This window comes from Macaca nemestrina, chromosome 14, assembly GCF_043159975.1.
Source record: "Macaca nemestrina isolate mMacNem1 chromosome 14, mMacNem.hap1, whole genome shotgun sequence".
Lineage (NCBI taxonomy): Eukaryota > Metazoa > Chordata > Mammalia > Primates > Cercopithecidae > Macaca > Macaca nemestrina.
Window position 1 is genome coordinate 45462399 of NC_092138.1, and position 16021 is coordinate 45478419.

At 39.6% G+C, this 16021-nt stretch overlaps 1 protein-coding gene across 8 annotated transcripts in view; it reads left to right on the plus strand.

Moving 5' to 3' along the window:
* LOC105489083 (coiled-coil domain containing 171) overlaps window positions 1–16021 on the plus strand; it is a 395301-nt gene that overhangs the window by 41254 nt on the left and 338026 nt on the right. The gene's annotated exons all lie outside the window — the stretch shown is intronic.

A 16021-nucleotide genomic window follows, 5' to 3' on the forward strand; every position in this document is an offset into this window, starting at 1 on the left:
AAGCTACAAAAGAGGAGTATATTTAGCTCTGATATTTTTCTAACTAGTGTAATTCTTCAGAATTGGAACGGAACCGTATTTTGGATTCTGAGAAATGTTGTTTATGTAAGTATATATAAAGAATTATACTTTTTGGGCTGTGTTTCTGGAAGATATGGAAAGAAAGCAAGTTTATTTTCTAACAGCCAAATGTAGTTTCCTTTGATGTTAAATGTCAGTTTAAAAGCAAGCCTCATTTTAAAATATTTTAAGTTCAACAACCCCCTCTAGTGGAAAAAAGAAGAAACTTCCTCAATTTCCAATGTCCTTAATATGATTTTATTTCACACACATAAATAAGGATGCAGGTAGCTTTTGGTTTGATTAGAAAATATGTTCTGTAACAGAAATTTTAAAGTTACATTTATTTGGGATGGAGGCAAGTGTTTCTGTAAATTGCATGAGGTATTTTTGTAGATTTTTTGGGGATTTTCTTGTGTGTTACAGTGCATCTCAGAATTTATATTGATAAAACCATAAACTTAAAGCAAATATTTGAACATACAACCCCCCCCAGGGATTTATATATAATCAATGCCCAGTATAACCAGCAATACCATTAATGTAACAAATACCACCTAGATCATGTTAGTGTTTGTTACGTCTACTTGAACTGGAAACAAACAGTAAATTGTTGTATCATTGAAGACAATTCTGAATCACTTCCCCATCCTGCCACCACTTCAGCCCCAAAAGAATAACTACCATTCTGAAGTTGGTGTTTAATTTTCTGTCTGTATACAGTGACAGTACATTGTATTATTTTTTGTTTTAGGATGTACATTAGAATATCATACAGGATGCTTCTTTGTCCAACTTATATTTTTCACTTTTTTTTTTTTTCCCCAGACAAGGTCTCACTCTGTCACTCAGGCTGGAGCGCAGTGGTGTGATCTCGGCTCACTGCAACCTCTGCCTCCTGGGCTCAAGCAATCCTCCCACCTCAGCCTCCTGAGTAGCTGAGACCACAGGCACATGCCACTACACCTGGCCGATTTTTGCATTTTTAGTAGAGATGGGGTTTTGCCATGTTGGCCAATCTGTTCTCAAACTCCTGAGCTCAAGTGATCCACCTGCCTTGGCCTATCAAAGTGGTGGGATAACAAGTGTGAGCCACCATGCCTGGGCTACTTGTATTTTTGAGATTTGTTAAAATTAATAAAATAGCTTCTGTTCATTCAATTTGACTGCTGTATAGTATTTTATCTTGTGCATGTGCCATAATTTACTCATTACCTGACTGCCTTGTCCATTTTCTGTTGCTTATAACAGAATACATGAAGCTGGTTAATTTATAAAGAAAAGGAGGCCGGGCGCGGTGGCTCAAGCCTGTAGTCCCAGCACTTTGGGAGGCCGAGACGGGCGGATCACAAGGTCAGGAGATCGAGACCATCCTGGCTAACACGGTGAAACCCCGTCTCTACTAAAAAATACAAAAAAAAAAAAAAACTAGCCGGGCGAGGTGGCGGGCGCCTGTGGTCCCAGCTACTCCGGAGGCTGAGGCAGGAGAATGGCGTAAACCCGGGAGGCGGAGCTTGCAGTGAGCTGAGATCCGGCCACTGCACTCCAGCCTGGGCGACAGAGCCAGACTCAGTCTCAAAAAAAAAAAAAAAAAAAAAAAAAAAAAAAAAAAAAAAGAAAAGGAATTTATTCTTGCAGTTGTGGAGACTGAGACATCTAATATCAAGGGACTGCATCTGACGAAGGCCTTTTTGCTGGTGGGAACTCTGCAGAGGTCAAAGGCTGCACGGGCATCGCATGGTGGTGGGCTGAGCATGCCAGCTCAGGTCTCTTCTTGTAAAGCCACCAGTTCCACTCCCATGATAACCCATTAATCCATTAATCCATGAATGGATTAACCCATTCACAAGGGCAGAGCTGTCATGACCCAGTCCTCTCTTAAAGGCCTCACCTCTCAGTACTGTCACATTGGGGATTACATTTCAACGTGAGATTTGGAAGGGACAAACATTCAAATCATAACACTGACATTGAGATTTAAGTTCTTTCCAAGTTTAAATTATTACAGACAGTGATTCCATGAACATCAAATCTTTTTATGTGGGTATGTGTTTAGTGTGTATAAAACATGTGCCAAATTGTTCTCTTAAGTGGGTATAACAATTTCAAAGAAGAGTTTCTTCTCCTTCACAGCCTCTTGGTATTTTTCAGACTTAATTTCTTTTGAAATAGGGTATGTGTGAAATTGTATCTCATTCTTGCTTAAATTTCCACTTCCTTGACATTGACCATGTTGTGTTTATTGGCCATTCATATTTCTTTTTTTGTAAGTGCCAGTTTATATTTTTTGCCTTTTTTCTTTTGGATTTTTGGGTATATTTTTACTGTTTAATAGGAGCTTTTGGCTGGGGATGGTGGCTCCTGCCTGTAATCCCAGCACTTTAGGAGGCCGAGGTGGGAGAATTGCTTGAGCCCAGGAGTTCGAGACCAACCTGGGCAACAGAGACACTATCTCAATGAAAAAAAAAAATGTATATATTAACCAGGCATAGTGGCACACACCTGTGATCCCAGCTACTAGGGAGGCTGAGGTGAGAGGATTGCTTGAGCCTGGGAGATCAAGGCTGGGCTACAGAGTGAGACCCTGTCTCAAAAAAAAAAAAAAAAAAAAAAAAAAAAGGTGTTTTTTTTTTTTTGAATGTATTTGGTAACTAACCCTTGGTTATGTATATTCCTTTTGCAAACATCTTTTTCTTCTTTGTAGAGACAGAGAGGCAGTTTACATTGTATATGATGAACAGTTAATTTTTTTTTTTTTTTTTTTTTTGGACACGGAGTCTCACTCTATCACCTAGGCTGGAGTGCAGTGGTGTGATCTTGGCTCACTGCAACCTCCGTCTCCCAGGTTCAAGCGATTCTCCTGTGTCAGTCTCCTGAGGAGCTGGGATTACAGGCGCCCATCACCATGCCCAGCTAATTTTTTTTGTGTGTTTTTAGTAGAGACAGGGTTTTACCATGTTGGCCAGGCTGGTCTTGAACTCCTGACCTCAGGTGATCCACCCGCCTTGGCCTTCCAAAGTGCTGGGATTACAGGCGTGAGCCACCGCACCTGGCCTAGTTTTAAATTTTAATGTAGTTGAGTTTATCAGTATATTTCTTTATAGTAGTGATTGTTTTGTCTTACATAACCCAAAGTCATAAAGAGAATGTGTATGTAGCATGAGATGGGATCTAATTTTGTTTTTCCAAATAGATAGCCAAGTGTCCCTGTACTAGCTATTCAATTGTCTGTTCTTTTACCACATATTGATTTATAATGTCATTTCCATTATACATCAAGTTTTTTCATATCTAAGACTTTGTTCCTGGGTACTCGGTTCTGTTTTACTTGCATGTTTGTTTCTGCAGCAGTACTAAATTGTTTTATTCACTATACCTTTAGAAAAAGTCTTGATATCTGGTAGAGAAAGTTCCTCTGTCTTTATTCTTATTACTTTTAGGGGTGGGGAAGGGGTTATTCTTGGCCTTTTACTTCTCTATGTGAGTTTGAGAAATGGCTTATTATATTCCATCAAGAGACTTTGCTGTAATTTTGATTAAAATTAGATTGCATTTATATATCAATTTGACATAAAGTTGACATCCTTATAATGCTTATCTCTTTTATTGTCCATCTTTTAATATTTTTACTCTTATTTTCTGAGAGATTTTCTCAATTTTGTATTGCAGCCTTTCTGTTACATTTTATTTCATCTTTTGGGTTTTTAATTTCTAAGAGGTCATCGTTGTTATTTGATGATACCTTTCTTAGTATATTCTCCTTGTTTCATGTTTGTAATGTCTTAATTTAACTCTTTGAGTGTATAAGTCATACTTATTTTGAAGGTGCTTTTCCCCCCACCCCTCCCTTGATGGTCTTGTCTTCTTTTCGAGACTGGGTCTTGCTCTGCTGCAAAGGCTGGAAATGCATGGCTCACTCATGGCTCACTGCAGCTTAAACCTCCTGTTCTCAAGCCATCTTCCCACCTCAGCCTCTCGAGTACCTGGGACTACAGATGTGCACCACCACACCTGGCTACTTTTTTCTGTTCTTTGTAGAGACAGAGTCTCACTGTGTTGCCCAGTCTGGTCTTGAACTCCTGGACTCAAGTGGTTGTCCCACCTTGGCCTCCCAAAGTGCTGGGATTACAGGTGTGAGCCACTGTGCCTGGCCTGGTCTTTATTTTCTCTGAGTGTTTGGCCTCATTTTGTAGTAGCCTCTGAGTTTCACGTGAGAAGTGATATAGTTTGGATGTGTGTCTCTGCCCAAATCTCATATTGAAATGTAATCACCAGTGTTGGAAATAGGGCCTGGTGGGAGGTGATCTTGGGGGCACATTTCTCATGAATGGCTTAGCACCATTCCTCTTGGTACTATCCTCATGATAATGAATGAGCTCTCACAAGATCTGGTCATTTAAAGGTGTGTAGTGCCTCCTTTGTCTTGCTCCTGATCTGGCCATGTGACGTGCCTGCTCCCCCTTCACCTTCTACCATGATTATAAGTTTCCTGAGGCCTCCCCAGAAGCCAAGTGATGCCAGCATCATGCTTCCTGTACAGTCTGCAGAACTGTGAGCCAATTAAACCCTTTTCTTTATAAATTACCCGGGCTCAGGTATTTATAGCCATGCGGGAACAGCCTAATACAAGAACCTTTCCTCAAATGTCCAGTGATTCTAGACTGTGTGTTTATATTTAAGAATGAGGCACTAAAAAGCTGAGAAGAAGCTCTTTGGATATGGAACCCTTGCATTGAATTGGGGAACCTTATGATGTCTTTTTTCTTAGCCTGGTTGTTTTCCTAGAAAGAAATCTTTAGTCTCCTCCTTATATTGCTGTGAGTGTAGGAGTCAGTGTTCAGGGCACTGTGAGGTCTAACTGCCCACTCTGCAGATTTTGCTTAATCTCATTTTTAGTAAGGTGTCTTACCCCAACCTCTAGTTGTGTTTGCTTTTCATATGCTCAGAACCTCTTTTGATCAATCTCTCTAGTTTGTAAACTCCTTCCCTTTTTCCAGGATATGGAGGGGAATTTTTCAGGGAGGGAGCTGGCAGAGGCAACCCAAGAGTATAAAGTACTGGTTATAGAGGCTCCCAGCAATGCTCCTGTATTCATTTTTACTATATAGCTTGGCTTCAGAGTTAGCTGTTTTGCTAGGGTCTGAATGTTTGTGTCCCTCCTAAATCTGTATGTTGAAACCTAATCACTGTTGTAATGGTATTAGGAGGTGGGGTCTTCGGGAGATTATTAGGTCATGATGGTGGAAACCTTAAGTAGAATTGGTGCCTTTATAAGGGACTGAAGAACCAGAGTTCTTCCCTTCCACTGTGTTAGGACACAGCTAGAAAGCATCCTCTATAAACTAGAAAGTAGGCTTTTGCCAGACATTGAATCTGCCAACACCTTGATCTTGCATTTTCCATCTTCCAGAACTGTGAGAAATGCATTTCTGTTTTTTATAAGCTACCTAGTTTATGGTATCTTGTTATGGCAGGCTGGATGGACTAAGACATTGTGCCTCCAATTTCTGAGCTTTTGTGGCTGTAAATCAGCTTGCTACTAGGCTTCTCCCTTTTTACACATTTAGAAAAGGTGAAAAAGCTGAAACCTAAGTCATTATCACTTGTCCGTTTGCTTTCTATCTTCCAAATTTGCTTCTGACATCTTTTGTTGTCTGTCATTTTCTCCACCATTCATTGTTTCTGCCATTTGTTTTTATTTTTTACTTTCATTTAAGTGGCATTTTAGGAGAGATGCTTAGCTATGTTTAATCAGATCTGTTTAACTAGTGGTCTCCTCTTGGTGTTCTTTTTAACTTATGATCTTCTCATAGAACTGCAGTCTCACTTTTCATCTCATATTTGAATTCTGGTTTTACCAAATGTTTTTAGTATTAGAAGTATTTTAACTGTTGTGTTGAATGTGCCCCTGTTCTTGAGCTTTGATGATTTTCTTGGTTGGGCACGTTGTCTTTTGTGTGTTTTGTTCATTTCTGCCTTTGTTATTTTTTCTCTTTCTTACTTTTGAATAGTTTGCATATTTGCATAGTTTCCATGCCATTCTTTGCAATTTCCTGATACTTTGGTGGCTTTATTTTGATCTTCTATTTATAAAAAGAGTTGGAGTTCTTACCTTTCTTACTAGTTTGTTTTTCCCTCTGAACATCTGTTTGAGGACTGAACTTCTGTATTGAACACTTTTCTGCAGGTTTATATAATGGTGACAGGATGGTAGATGCTTAGCTGATGTGGTGGGCGGCCCTAGGCCCTGTTGCCTATTTGAGATTTACTAAATGCTGTAGACTATTTTGTTGGGGGTTCTATATACAAATTTTTGTGTTGACATAGATTTTCTGTTCTCTTGGGTATATACGCAGTATTAGAATTTCTGGGTCAAATAGTAATCTTATGGTTAGCTTTTTGAGGAACTGATGGACTGTTTTCTAATGCTGCTGAATGACAGTATGAGTAATGTTTGAGAATTCCAGTTTCTCTACATCTTTGCTATCACCTGTTATCATCAGTCTTTTTGATGATAACCGTCTTAGTGGCATGAAATAGAAGTCCTTATTTAACATCATTCATAGGTTCTTTGGAATTGTGACTTTAAGTGAATGACGTAGAATGAAACCAGTTTTATCATAGGTTAATTGATATAAATGAGTTAAGTTCTTGGAGCATATTTCTGGTAAAAAAAAAATCACTAAACTTCCAAATAAAGACCCAAAACACTCATATTAAACATTGAAATAAGTGTTATGTATATATACATTTAAGAAAGCCTAATCAAAACAAGTGGTTTTGATTTGCATTTTTCTAATGACTAATGATGTTGAACACCTTTTTATGTTGTTGACTATGACTTTTCTGGTCAAAATCTATGAAGTGTGTATTCTTTGTCAGGTGTGGCCAATGAGATCTCTACCTGTTTGTAGATGGTCAGCTAATGAACGGACAGAAGATTTTCTTAAATGCTGTGAACAAATAAGTCTTCTAGCCTTTGCTGAGTGGTTTTTTTCTGTATGTTTGAGTATGCATTCAGTGCTTTTGTGGGCTGATTAAAACTCTGGCTTAGCCTTCACTTCCTACTTGCACAGAGGCTCAAGGTCAGCCAGAGATGAGAGAGTGGGGCCTTCTCAGGGACTAGGCATAGTATAGCCTTGCACTTGAATGGTTTTCTGGATGCCAGGAATATGTCAGAGCTTTTCAAAGGCTATATATATGCCCGTTTCTCTGTGGCTGGGGCTTTTGGGGAGCTCCAATCCTGTTCTTTTCTCCTTCCCCACAGTGCTGGCTAGGCTGCTGGATTCCATAAGCTACTACTATTCTGAGGCAATTGATTTTTGAGGCTTTCAGGAGCTGGTGGGGAGGGGATGAGTATAGTACAAGTTAAAATGCCACAAATCTCACTGCTCTTACTGAGATTCAGCGGTTTCCTTGAGTAAATGCTTTTTGGATTACTGCAAGTTTTTGGTTAATTTAAAGAGTTAATGAGAAATTAGATTCAGATAATTTTTGCCAGTGTTCTTGTTGCTTTTATGAAGGAAAGGATTTTTGGTGGTACTTTATCTGCTGTTCTGGAACTGCTTATGTTCTTTGAGGATATTTTGAAGTTTTCTTGTTTTTAAATATCTGTTTATCTTAGGTTGCCCCTCCCTCTTTGCCATTATTTGATTTAGATTTTATCTTCATGTTGGAGAATTTTTTAAAATATCATGTTTCCTCATTTTTTTTTTTTTTTTTTTTTTTTTTTTTTTTTTGAGACGAAGTCTGGCTCTGTTGCCCAGGCTGGAGTGCAGTGGCTGGATCTCAGCTCACTGCAAGCCCCGCCTCTCGGGTTCACGCCATTCTCCTGCCTCAGCCTCCTGAGTAGCTGGGAGTACAGGCGCCCGCCACCTCGCCCGGCTAATTTTTTTTTGTATTTTAGTAGAGACGGGGTTTCACCGTGTTAGCCAGGATGGTCTCGATCTCCTGAACTCGTGATCCGCCCGTATCGGCCTCCCAAAGTGCTGGGATTACAGGCTTGAGCCACCGCGCCCGGCCGTGTTTCCTCATTTTAAGAGTGAAGGACTAAAAAGTTTCCTAGAAACTTTGAGTGTCTGGGTGAGGCTTTTCAACCATTATCTTTACCATAGGATTGTTTGGCTAGATACAATCCTTCCCCCTTCTCCATCTAACTTAAGAAGAAGTAGAAAATAGGAAAGCTGAATAGTAGGTAATCATTACATAGATTGAGTTGGTGTCAAAATTGCTGGCCCATATTGTTTTACCAATGAATAAAAGAAACATTCAAGAAGCTAATAATTCCAGTTTTATGTAAACTCCTCTAGAGAATGGAAACATCTTGATAACATAATATTGATACCAAACTGACAAGGATACAAGAAAAGATAATTATAGCTAATCTCAGTTATTTATATATATGCAAAAATACTATACAAAATATTAGCTAACCAGACGTAGCAAGATTTTAAGAAGATAAAATATAAAAGACTATACAATTGATGTCAGGTGGGTTTAACATTAGAAAATCAATCAAGGTAATTCTAACTCAATGTAATCAGTTAATTAATGTAATATAACTTTTCTTCATATGGAATTTCTAAGTATCTCTACTCTTGAGTAGAATTCCTAAACATCTGTACTGTTTTAGGAAAACATCTTTTTCTATGAAAACATGTTTGTGTGTTTGTATGTGTCTATATCTGTGTGTGTATTTGTATTCGTATCCAAGAATAGAATAGAAATTATCATATAATATTAAGTGACTACCTGACCGCTGCATTGAAAATGTGATTGTTAGGTCAGAATTTTATCTAAATGTTGAAATACTCTTAAATAAAAGCTATTTGGTTAGTAATATTAAATATAGGTCAACTGTCACAGTGGTAATATATCACCAAAATAAACTTAATAAGCCCTAACTGATTGGCCTTTGATTTTCCAGGTTCTTTTTTTTCTTCAAAGGATTAAATTCAAACTACATGGAATAGTGGGCTCACTCTTTGTTTATTGTAAAGGAATTTAAATTATTATGTGTTGTCTTTCTACATGATTTGTCAGTAAAATGGGAATCACATGTGATTTTTTTTTTCTGAGACAGGGTCTCACTCTGTTGCCCAGACTGGAGTACAGTGGCATGATCTCAGCTCGCTGCGGTCTCTGCCTCCTAGGCGCAAGTGATCCTCCCACCTCAGCCCTCCAAGTAGCTGGGACCACAGGCATGTGCCACAACGCTGGCTAATTTTTGTTTATTTATTATTTCGATATGGAGTCTTACTCTGTCACCTAAGCTGGAGTGCAGTTGTACAATCTCGGCTCACTGTAACCTCTGCCTCCTGGGTTCAAGCGATTCTCCTGCCTCAGCCTCCCGAGCAGCTGGGATTACAGGTGTGTGCCACCACACCGGCTCATGTTTTGTACTTTTAGTAGAGACAAGTTTTCACCATGTTGGCCAGGTTGATCTCAAACTCCTGACCACAAGTGGTCTGCCCGCCTTGGCCTCCCAAATGCTGGGATTACAGGTGTGAGCCACCATGCCTGGCCATTTTTGTTTATTTTTTAGGGATGATGTTTTGCCATGTTGCCCAGTCTGGTCTTGAACTCTTGAGTTCAAGGGATCTACCCACCTTGGCCTCCCAAAGTGCTGGGATTACAGAAGTGAGCCACTGTGCCTGGCCTATGATTTTTTTTTTATAGATAAATCTCATGAGACTTCCTAAACAATTTATTTTACTTTATTTCACAAATACTATATAAAATATTTTCAATCAACTAGGATATAAGCATCTTTTGGTTATAGACTGTATTTTGTTATTATTTAAAATTATTTGGTTTATGATTAACCGTGTAAATTGCTATTTATTTACTTTAAAGTAGACAAGTGTCTAAGTGAATGACTGAAAGTTGGAGGTTATGTATTTGTAATTTAAGAAGGCATATAATTTAACAGTGACTGAATTAATACTGGTGCTATTGAGTGATTGAAGGAGGAGGACCTATCATATATAATAATAGTTTTTTTATACTTGTGTAGTATAGTGCATAATGTTCTTAAAAGTGCTTTTATATATAAAAGTACTCTTAGGAAAAAATATTACATAAGATTGTTCATAATACTATTTGTATTTGGCCATTCTTACGTTGCTATGAAGAAATACTTGAGACTAGGTAATTTATAAGAAAAGAGATTTAATTAACTGGCTCATCATCCTGCATGCTTTACAGGAAGCATGGTGCTAACATCTGCCCGGCTTCTGGGGAGGCCTCAGGAAGGTTACAGTCATGGTGGAAGGCAAAGGGGGAGCAGGCGTGTCACATGGAATTTATGTTCCTCTCTATACTGGTTATTCTAGTTAGCAGTTCCTGTAATAACCTTTTATCAGAAGTTCTTAGCTTTTTTGCTTTGTTAGAACATGCTCCTTTAGTTCAGAGGAGTTTGTTATTACCCACCTTCTGAAACCTACTTCTGTCACTTCCCCAGTCCCATTCTCTGTCCAGTTTTGCGCCCTTGCTGAAGAGGTGTTGTGATCATTTGGAGGAGAAAAGTCATTCTGGCTTTTGGAATTGTCCGCAGTTTTGTGCTGACTTTTCCTCATCTTTGTGGATTTACCTACCTTTGATCTTTGAGGCTGATGATCTTTGGTTGGGGTTTTTTAGGGGATGGTTCTTTATGTTGATGTTGATGTTGTTGCTTTCTGTTAGTTTTTCTTCTAACAGGTCCATCTTCTGCAGGTCTGCTGCAGTTTGCTGGACTTCTGCAGGTCTGCTGCAGTTTGCAGATCCTGTTTGCCTGGGTATTACCAGTGGAGGCTGGAGAACAGCAAAGATTGCTGCCTGCTGCTTCCTCTGGAAACTTTGTCCCAGACGGGCACCGCCTTATGCCAGCCAGAGCTCTCCTGTGTGAGGTGTCTGTCAACCGCTATTGGGAGGTCTCTCCCAGTCAGGAGGCATGGGGATCAGGGACCCACTTGAGGAGACAGTCTGTCCTTTAGCAGAGCTGGTGCACTGTGCTGGGAGAATTCCCCCTTGTCAAGATCAGCTGCTGTCTTCAGAGCTGACAGGCGGGAAAGATTTAAGTCCACTGAAGCTGCGACTGCATCCCTTCCCCCAGGTGCTCTGTCCCACCAGGATGAGAGTTTTCTCTGTAAGCTCCTGACTGAACTGCTGCATATCTTGCAGAGATGTTCTCCCCAGTGAGGAGGAATCCAGAGAAGCAGTCTGGCCACAGCCACTTTGCTGTGCTGTGGTGACTCTGCCCAGTCCGAACCTCCCAGTCTCCTTAGCACTGTCACGGGAAAACTACCTACTAAAGCCTCAGTAATGGCGGTTGCTCCTTCCCCCACCAAGCTCTGTCATCCCAGGTCAACTCCAGACTGCTGTGCTGGCAGCAAGACTTTCAAGCCAGTGGTTCTTAGCTTGCTGGGCTCCATGGGAGTGGGACCTGCTGAGCTAGATTTCTTGGGTCCCTGGGTTCATCCCCCTTTCCAGAGGAGTGGACGGTTCTCTTTTCTTGCTGGAGTTCCAGGTGCCACTGGAGTACGAAAAAACTCCTGCAGCTCGGTGTCTGCCCAAACAGCCACCCAGTTTTGTGCTTGAAACCCAGGGCCCTGGTGATGTAGGCTCACGAGGGAATCTCCTGATCTGCAGATTGCAAAAATCCATGGGAAAAGCATAGTACTCAGGGCGGGTAGCACAGTCCCTCACCACTTCCCCTAGCTGGCTGGGGGAGGGAGTTCCCTGGATCCTTGCACTTACAGGGTGAAGTGACGCCCAGTCCTGCTTCTGCTTGTTCTGCGTGGGTTGCACCCAGTGCCTAACCAGTCCCAGTGAGATGAACTGGGTACCTCGGTTGGAAATGCAGAAATCACCCACCTTCTGTGTTGGTCTTGCTAGGCACTGCAGACTGCAGCTGTTTCTATTTGGCCATCTTGGCCCCTCCCCTGACCAGTGGTCTTTATGTTACTGCTATTGTAATTGTTTTGGGGCACCATGAACCATGCCTGCATAAGGTGATGAACTTAATTTATAAATGTATGTGTTCTCCCTACTCCTCTCCAACTGTTCTTCCAACTCTCTCCCTCTCCTCTGGCCTCCCTATTCCTTGAGACACAGCAAAATTGAAATTAGACCAGTTAACTCTACAATGTCCTCTAAGTGTTCAGGTGAAAGGAAGGCTCATACCTGTCTCACTTTAAATCAAAAGCTAGAAATGATTAAGCTTAGTGAGGACGGAATGTTCAAAACCAGGACAGGCCAAATGCTTTGTCTTTTGTGCCGAACAGCCAAGTTGTGAATGCAAAGGAAAAGTTTTTGAAGGAAATTAAAAGTGCTACTTTAGTGAACACGTAAGTGATAAGAGAGTCAGTCATTCTTATTGCTGACATGAAGACAGTTGTAGTGGTGTGGATAGATCAAACCAGCCGCAACATTCCCTTAAGCCAAAGTGTAATTTAGAACAAGACCCTAACTCTCTTCAATTTGATGAAGGCTGAGAGAGGTGAGGAATTTGGAGAAAAAAAGTTGGATGCTGGGACAGATTGGTTCATGACGTTTAGGGAAAGAAGACTTCTACATAATATAAAAGTGCAAAGTGAAACCAACTGCTAATATAGAAGCTGTAGCAAGTAATCCCAAAGATCTAGCTAAAATAATTGATGAAGGTGGCTACACTAAACTTGCAGACAAAACAGTCTTCTATTGGAAGATGTCATCTAGGTGTTTCAGAGCTAGAGAGAAGTCAGTGCCCAGCTTTAATGCTTCAAAGGACAGGATGACTCTCTTGTTAGGGGCTAATATTGCTAGTGAGTTTAAGTTGAAGTCAATGCTCATTTATCGTTCTCCAAATCCTAGGGCCCTTAAGAATTATGCTGCATATACTCTGCCTGTGCTCTATAAATGGGACAACAAAGCCCGGATGACAGCTCATCTCTTTACAGAATATTTAACTGAATATTTAAGCCCACTGTTGAAACCTGCTGCTCAGAAAAAAAAAGATTGTTCTCAAAATATTATTGTTTGTTGACAATGTACTTGGTTACTGAAGAACGCTGATGGTTGTGTACAAGGAGGTTAATGTTTTCATTCTTGCTAACACAACATCCATTCAGCAGCCCATGCATCAGTGAAGAATTTTGACTTTCAAGTCTTATTACTTAAGACATACATTTCATAAGGCTATAGCTGACATAGATAGTGATTCTTCTGATGGATCTAGGCAAATTAAATCAAAAATTTTCTGGAAAGGATTTGCCATTCTAAATGCCCTTAAGACCATTTGTGATTCACGAGAGGAGGTCAAAATGTCAACATTAACAGGAGTTTGGAGGAAGTTGGTTCCAGTCCTTATGGATAACTTCGATGGAGTTTTAGACTTCAGTGGAAGAAGTTACTGTAGATGTGTTGGAAATAGTGAGAAAACTAGAATTAGAGGCAGAGCCTGAAGATGTGACTGAATTGCTGCAATCTCATGCATTCATAAAACTTGAATGGATGAGGAGTTGCTTCTTATAGATGACCAAAGAAAATAGTTTCTTGAGATGGAAACTCCTCCTGGTGGAGATGCTGTGAACATTATTGAAATGACAGCAAAAGATTTAGAGTATTACATAAACTTAGTTGCTAAAGCAGCCATCGGGTTTCAGTTTTGAAAGAGGTTCTACTGCTAGTAAAATGCTATCAGGCAGCATTGCATGCTACAGAGAAAACGTTTTGAAGAAAGAGTCAACCAATGTAACAAACTTCTTTGTTGCCTTATTTTAAGAAACTGCCCCTGACTGCCCAGCCTTCAGCCACTACCACCCTGATCAGTCAACAGTCATCAACAAACGTTGAGTTAGGACTTTCCACCATTAAAGATGATGACTTCCTGAAGGGCCAGATGATGGTTAGCATCTTTTTTTTTTTTTTTTTTTTTTTTAAGCAATAAAGTATTTTAATTTTATTTATTTATTTTTGAGACAGAGTCTTGCTCTGTTGCCCAGGCTGGAGTGCAGTGGCATGATATTAACTCACTGTAATCTCTGCTTCCCGGGTTCAAGCGATTCTCCTGCCTCAGCCTCCCGCAGTAGCTGGGATTACAGATGTGTGCCCCCACACCTGGCTAAGTTTTGTATTTTTAGTAGAGATGGGGTTTTGCCATGTTGGCCAGGCTTGTCTCGGACTCCTGGGCTCAAGTGATCCATCCACCTTGGCCTCCCAAAATCCTGGGATTACAGACGTGAGCCACTGCGCCTGGCCTCAATAAAGTATTTTTAAATTAAAATAAATATTTTTTTATATATAATGCGATTGCACACTTAATAGATTACAGTATAGTGCAAGCATTACTTTTATTTGCAATTTTTTGGAAACAAAAATTGATGTGACTCACTTGATTGCAATATTTGCTTTATGGCAGTGGTCTGGAACTGAACCAGCCATATTTCTAAGGTATGCCTGTATTAAGAAGTCTATTAACTGAAGAAAGTAATTATTAAGAGTTCATGTATAGTCTGCTATAGAATAGTAATCTTATGCATAAGAGGATTCATAAGAACAAGAATAAGGAATTGGAATCTCATACCAGTCAGAATGACTATTATTAAAAAGTCAAAAAAATAACAGATGCTGGCAAGGTTGTGGAGAAAAGGGAACACTCATGCATTATTGGCGAGAGTGTAAGTGCATTCAACCATTGTGGAAAACCGTGTAGCAATTCCTGAAAGAACTAAAAACAGAGCTATCATTTGATCCAGCAATCCCATTTCTGGGTATGTCCTCAAAGGAGTAGAAATTGTTCTACCACAAAGACTATATCCTCAAAGGAGTAGAAATTGTTCTACCACAAAGACACATGGCATGCATATGTTCATTGCAGCACTATTCACAATAGCAAAGACATGGAGTCAACCTAAATGCGTATCAGTGTTAGACTAGATAAAGAAAATGTGGTATATATACACCATTAAATACAATGCAGCCATAAAAAAGAATGAGATAATATCCTTTGCAGGAACATGGATGGAGCTGGAGGCCATTATCCCTAGCAAACTAACACAGGAACAGAAAACCAAATACCACATGTTCTCACTTCTAAGTGGGAACCAAACAATGAGAACACGTGGACACAAAGAGGGGAACAACACACACTGGATCCTATATGAGGGTGGAGAGTAGAAGAAGGAAGAGGATCAGAAAAAAATAACTATTGGATACTAGGCTGAGTACCTGGGTGATGAAATAATCTGTACAACAAATCCCTGTGACACGAGTTTACCTGTATAACAAACCTATATATGTAGCCCTGAACCTAAAACAAAAGTTAAAAAAAAAAGAAATAAGAAGTTGGAGATATGAAATAAGAAGTTGAATTTTAAATGTTTCCTCATCTTTTCACTGTGGACTTAGGATGCTGGGTGTTTTTCAAACTAGAATCTTTCATAGGGAATTATATTTGATGTTTGCAACATACTCAGATTCTAATTGTATCTTTTGAGTGGCTAGGTATTCTTGGAAGCATATGTACATATTCATAATGTGTTTGTCCATGAATAACATTACTCTGGTGAGGGAAATACGGGAAAGAGGACTTTGTTAAAGGCCTTAAATGAGAACAGTGAATCTAGATTAGTTAAGGTGGAGAATGCCTTTGATATATGTGTGAACTTTACGTTTGAACTTTTTCAATAAAATTCAACTCCCATTTCTGTGTTTAGTTGGGAAAGGGGATTGAGAGATTTTAGTATAAGACTACCTGAAGTTATTTCCTTTTCAATAGCCAAGCAAAGATTTCAAAGCTTTTCGAAAATGTAAGAGGAAATGAAACACAGCCATCTAGTGGATGCAATTTTAAAAGCTTGTAATATAAGCATGTAATATAAGTACTGTGAGCTCATGTAAGCATTATAAACATTATTAGGCATTCAAGTTAATCATTTCTTGTTACACAAAGGGTAATATACATTTACAAATTTTAATGGGAAGGGGAAGCATTATATATGAT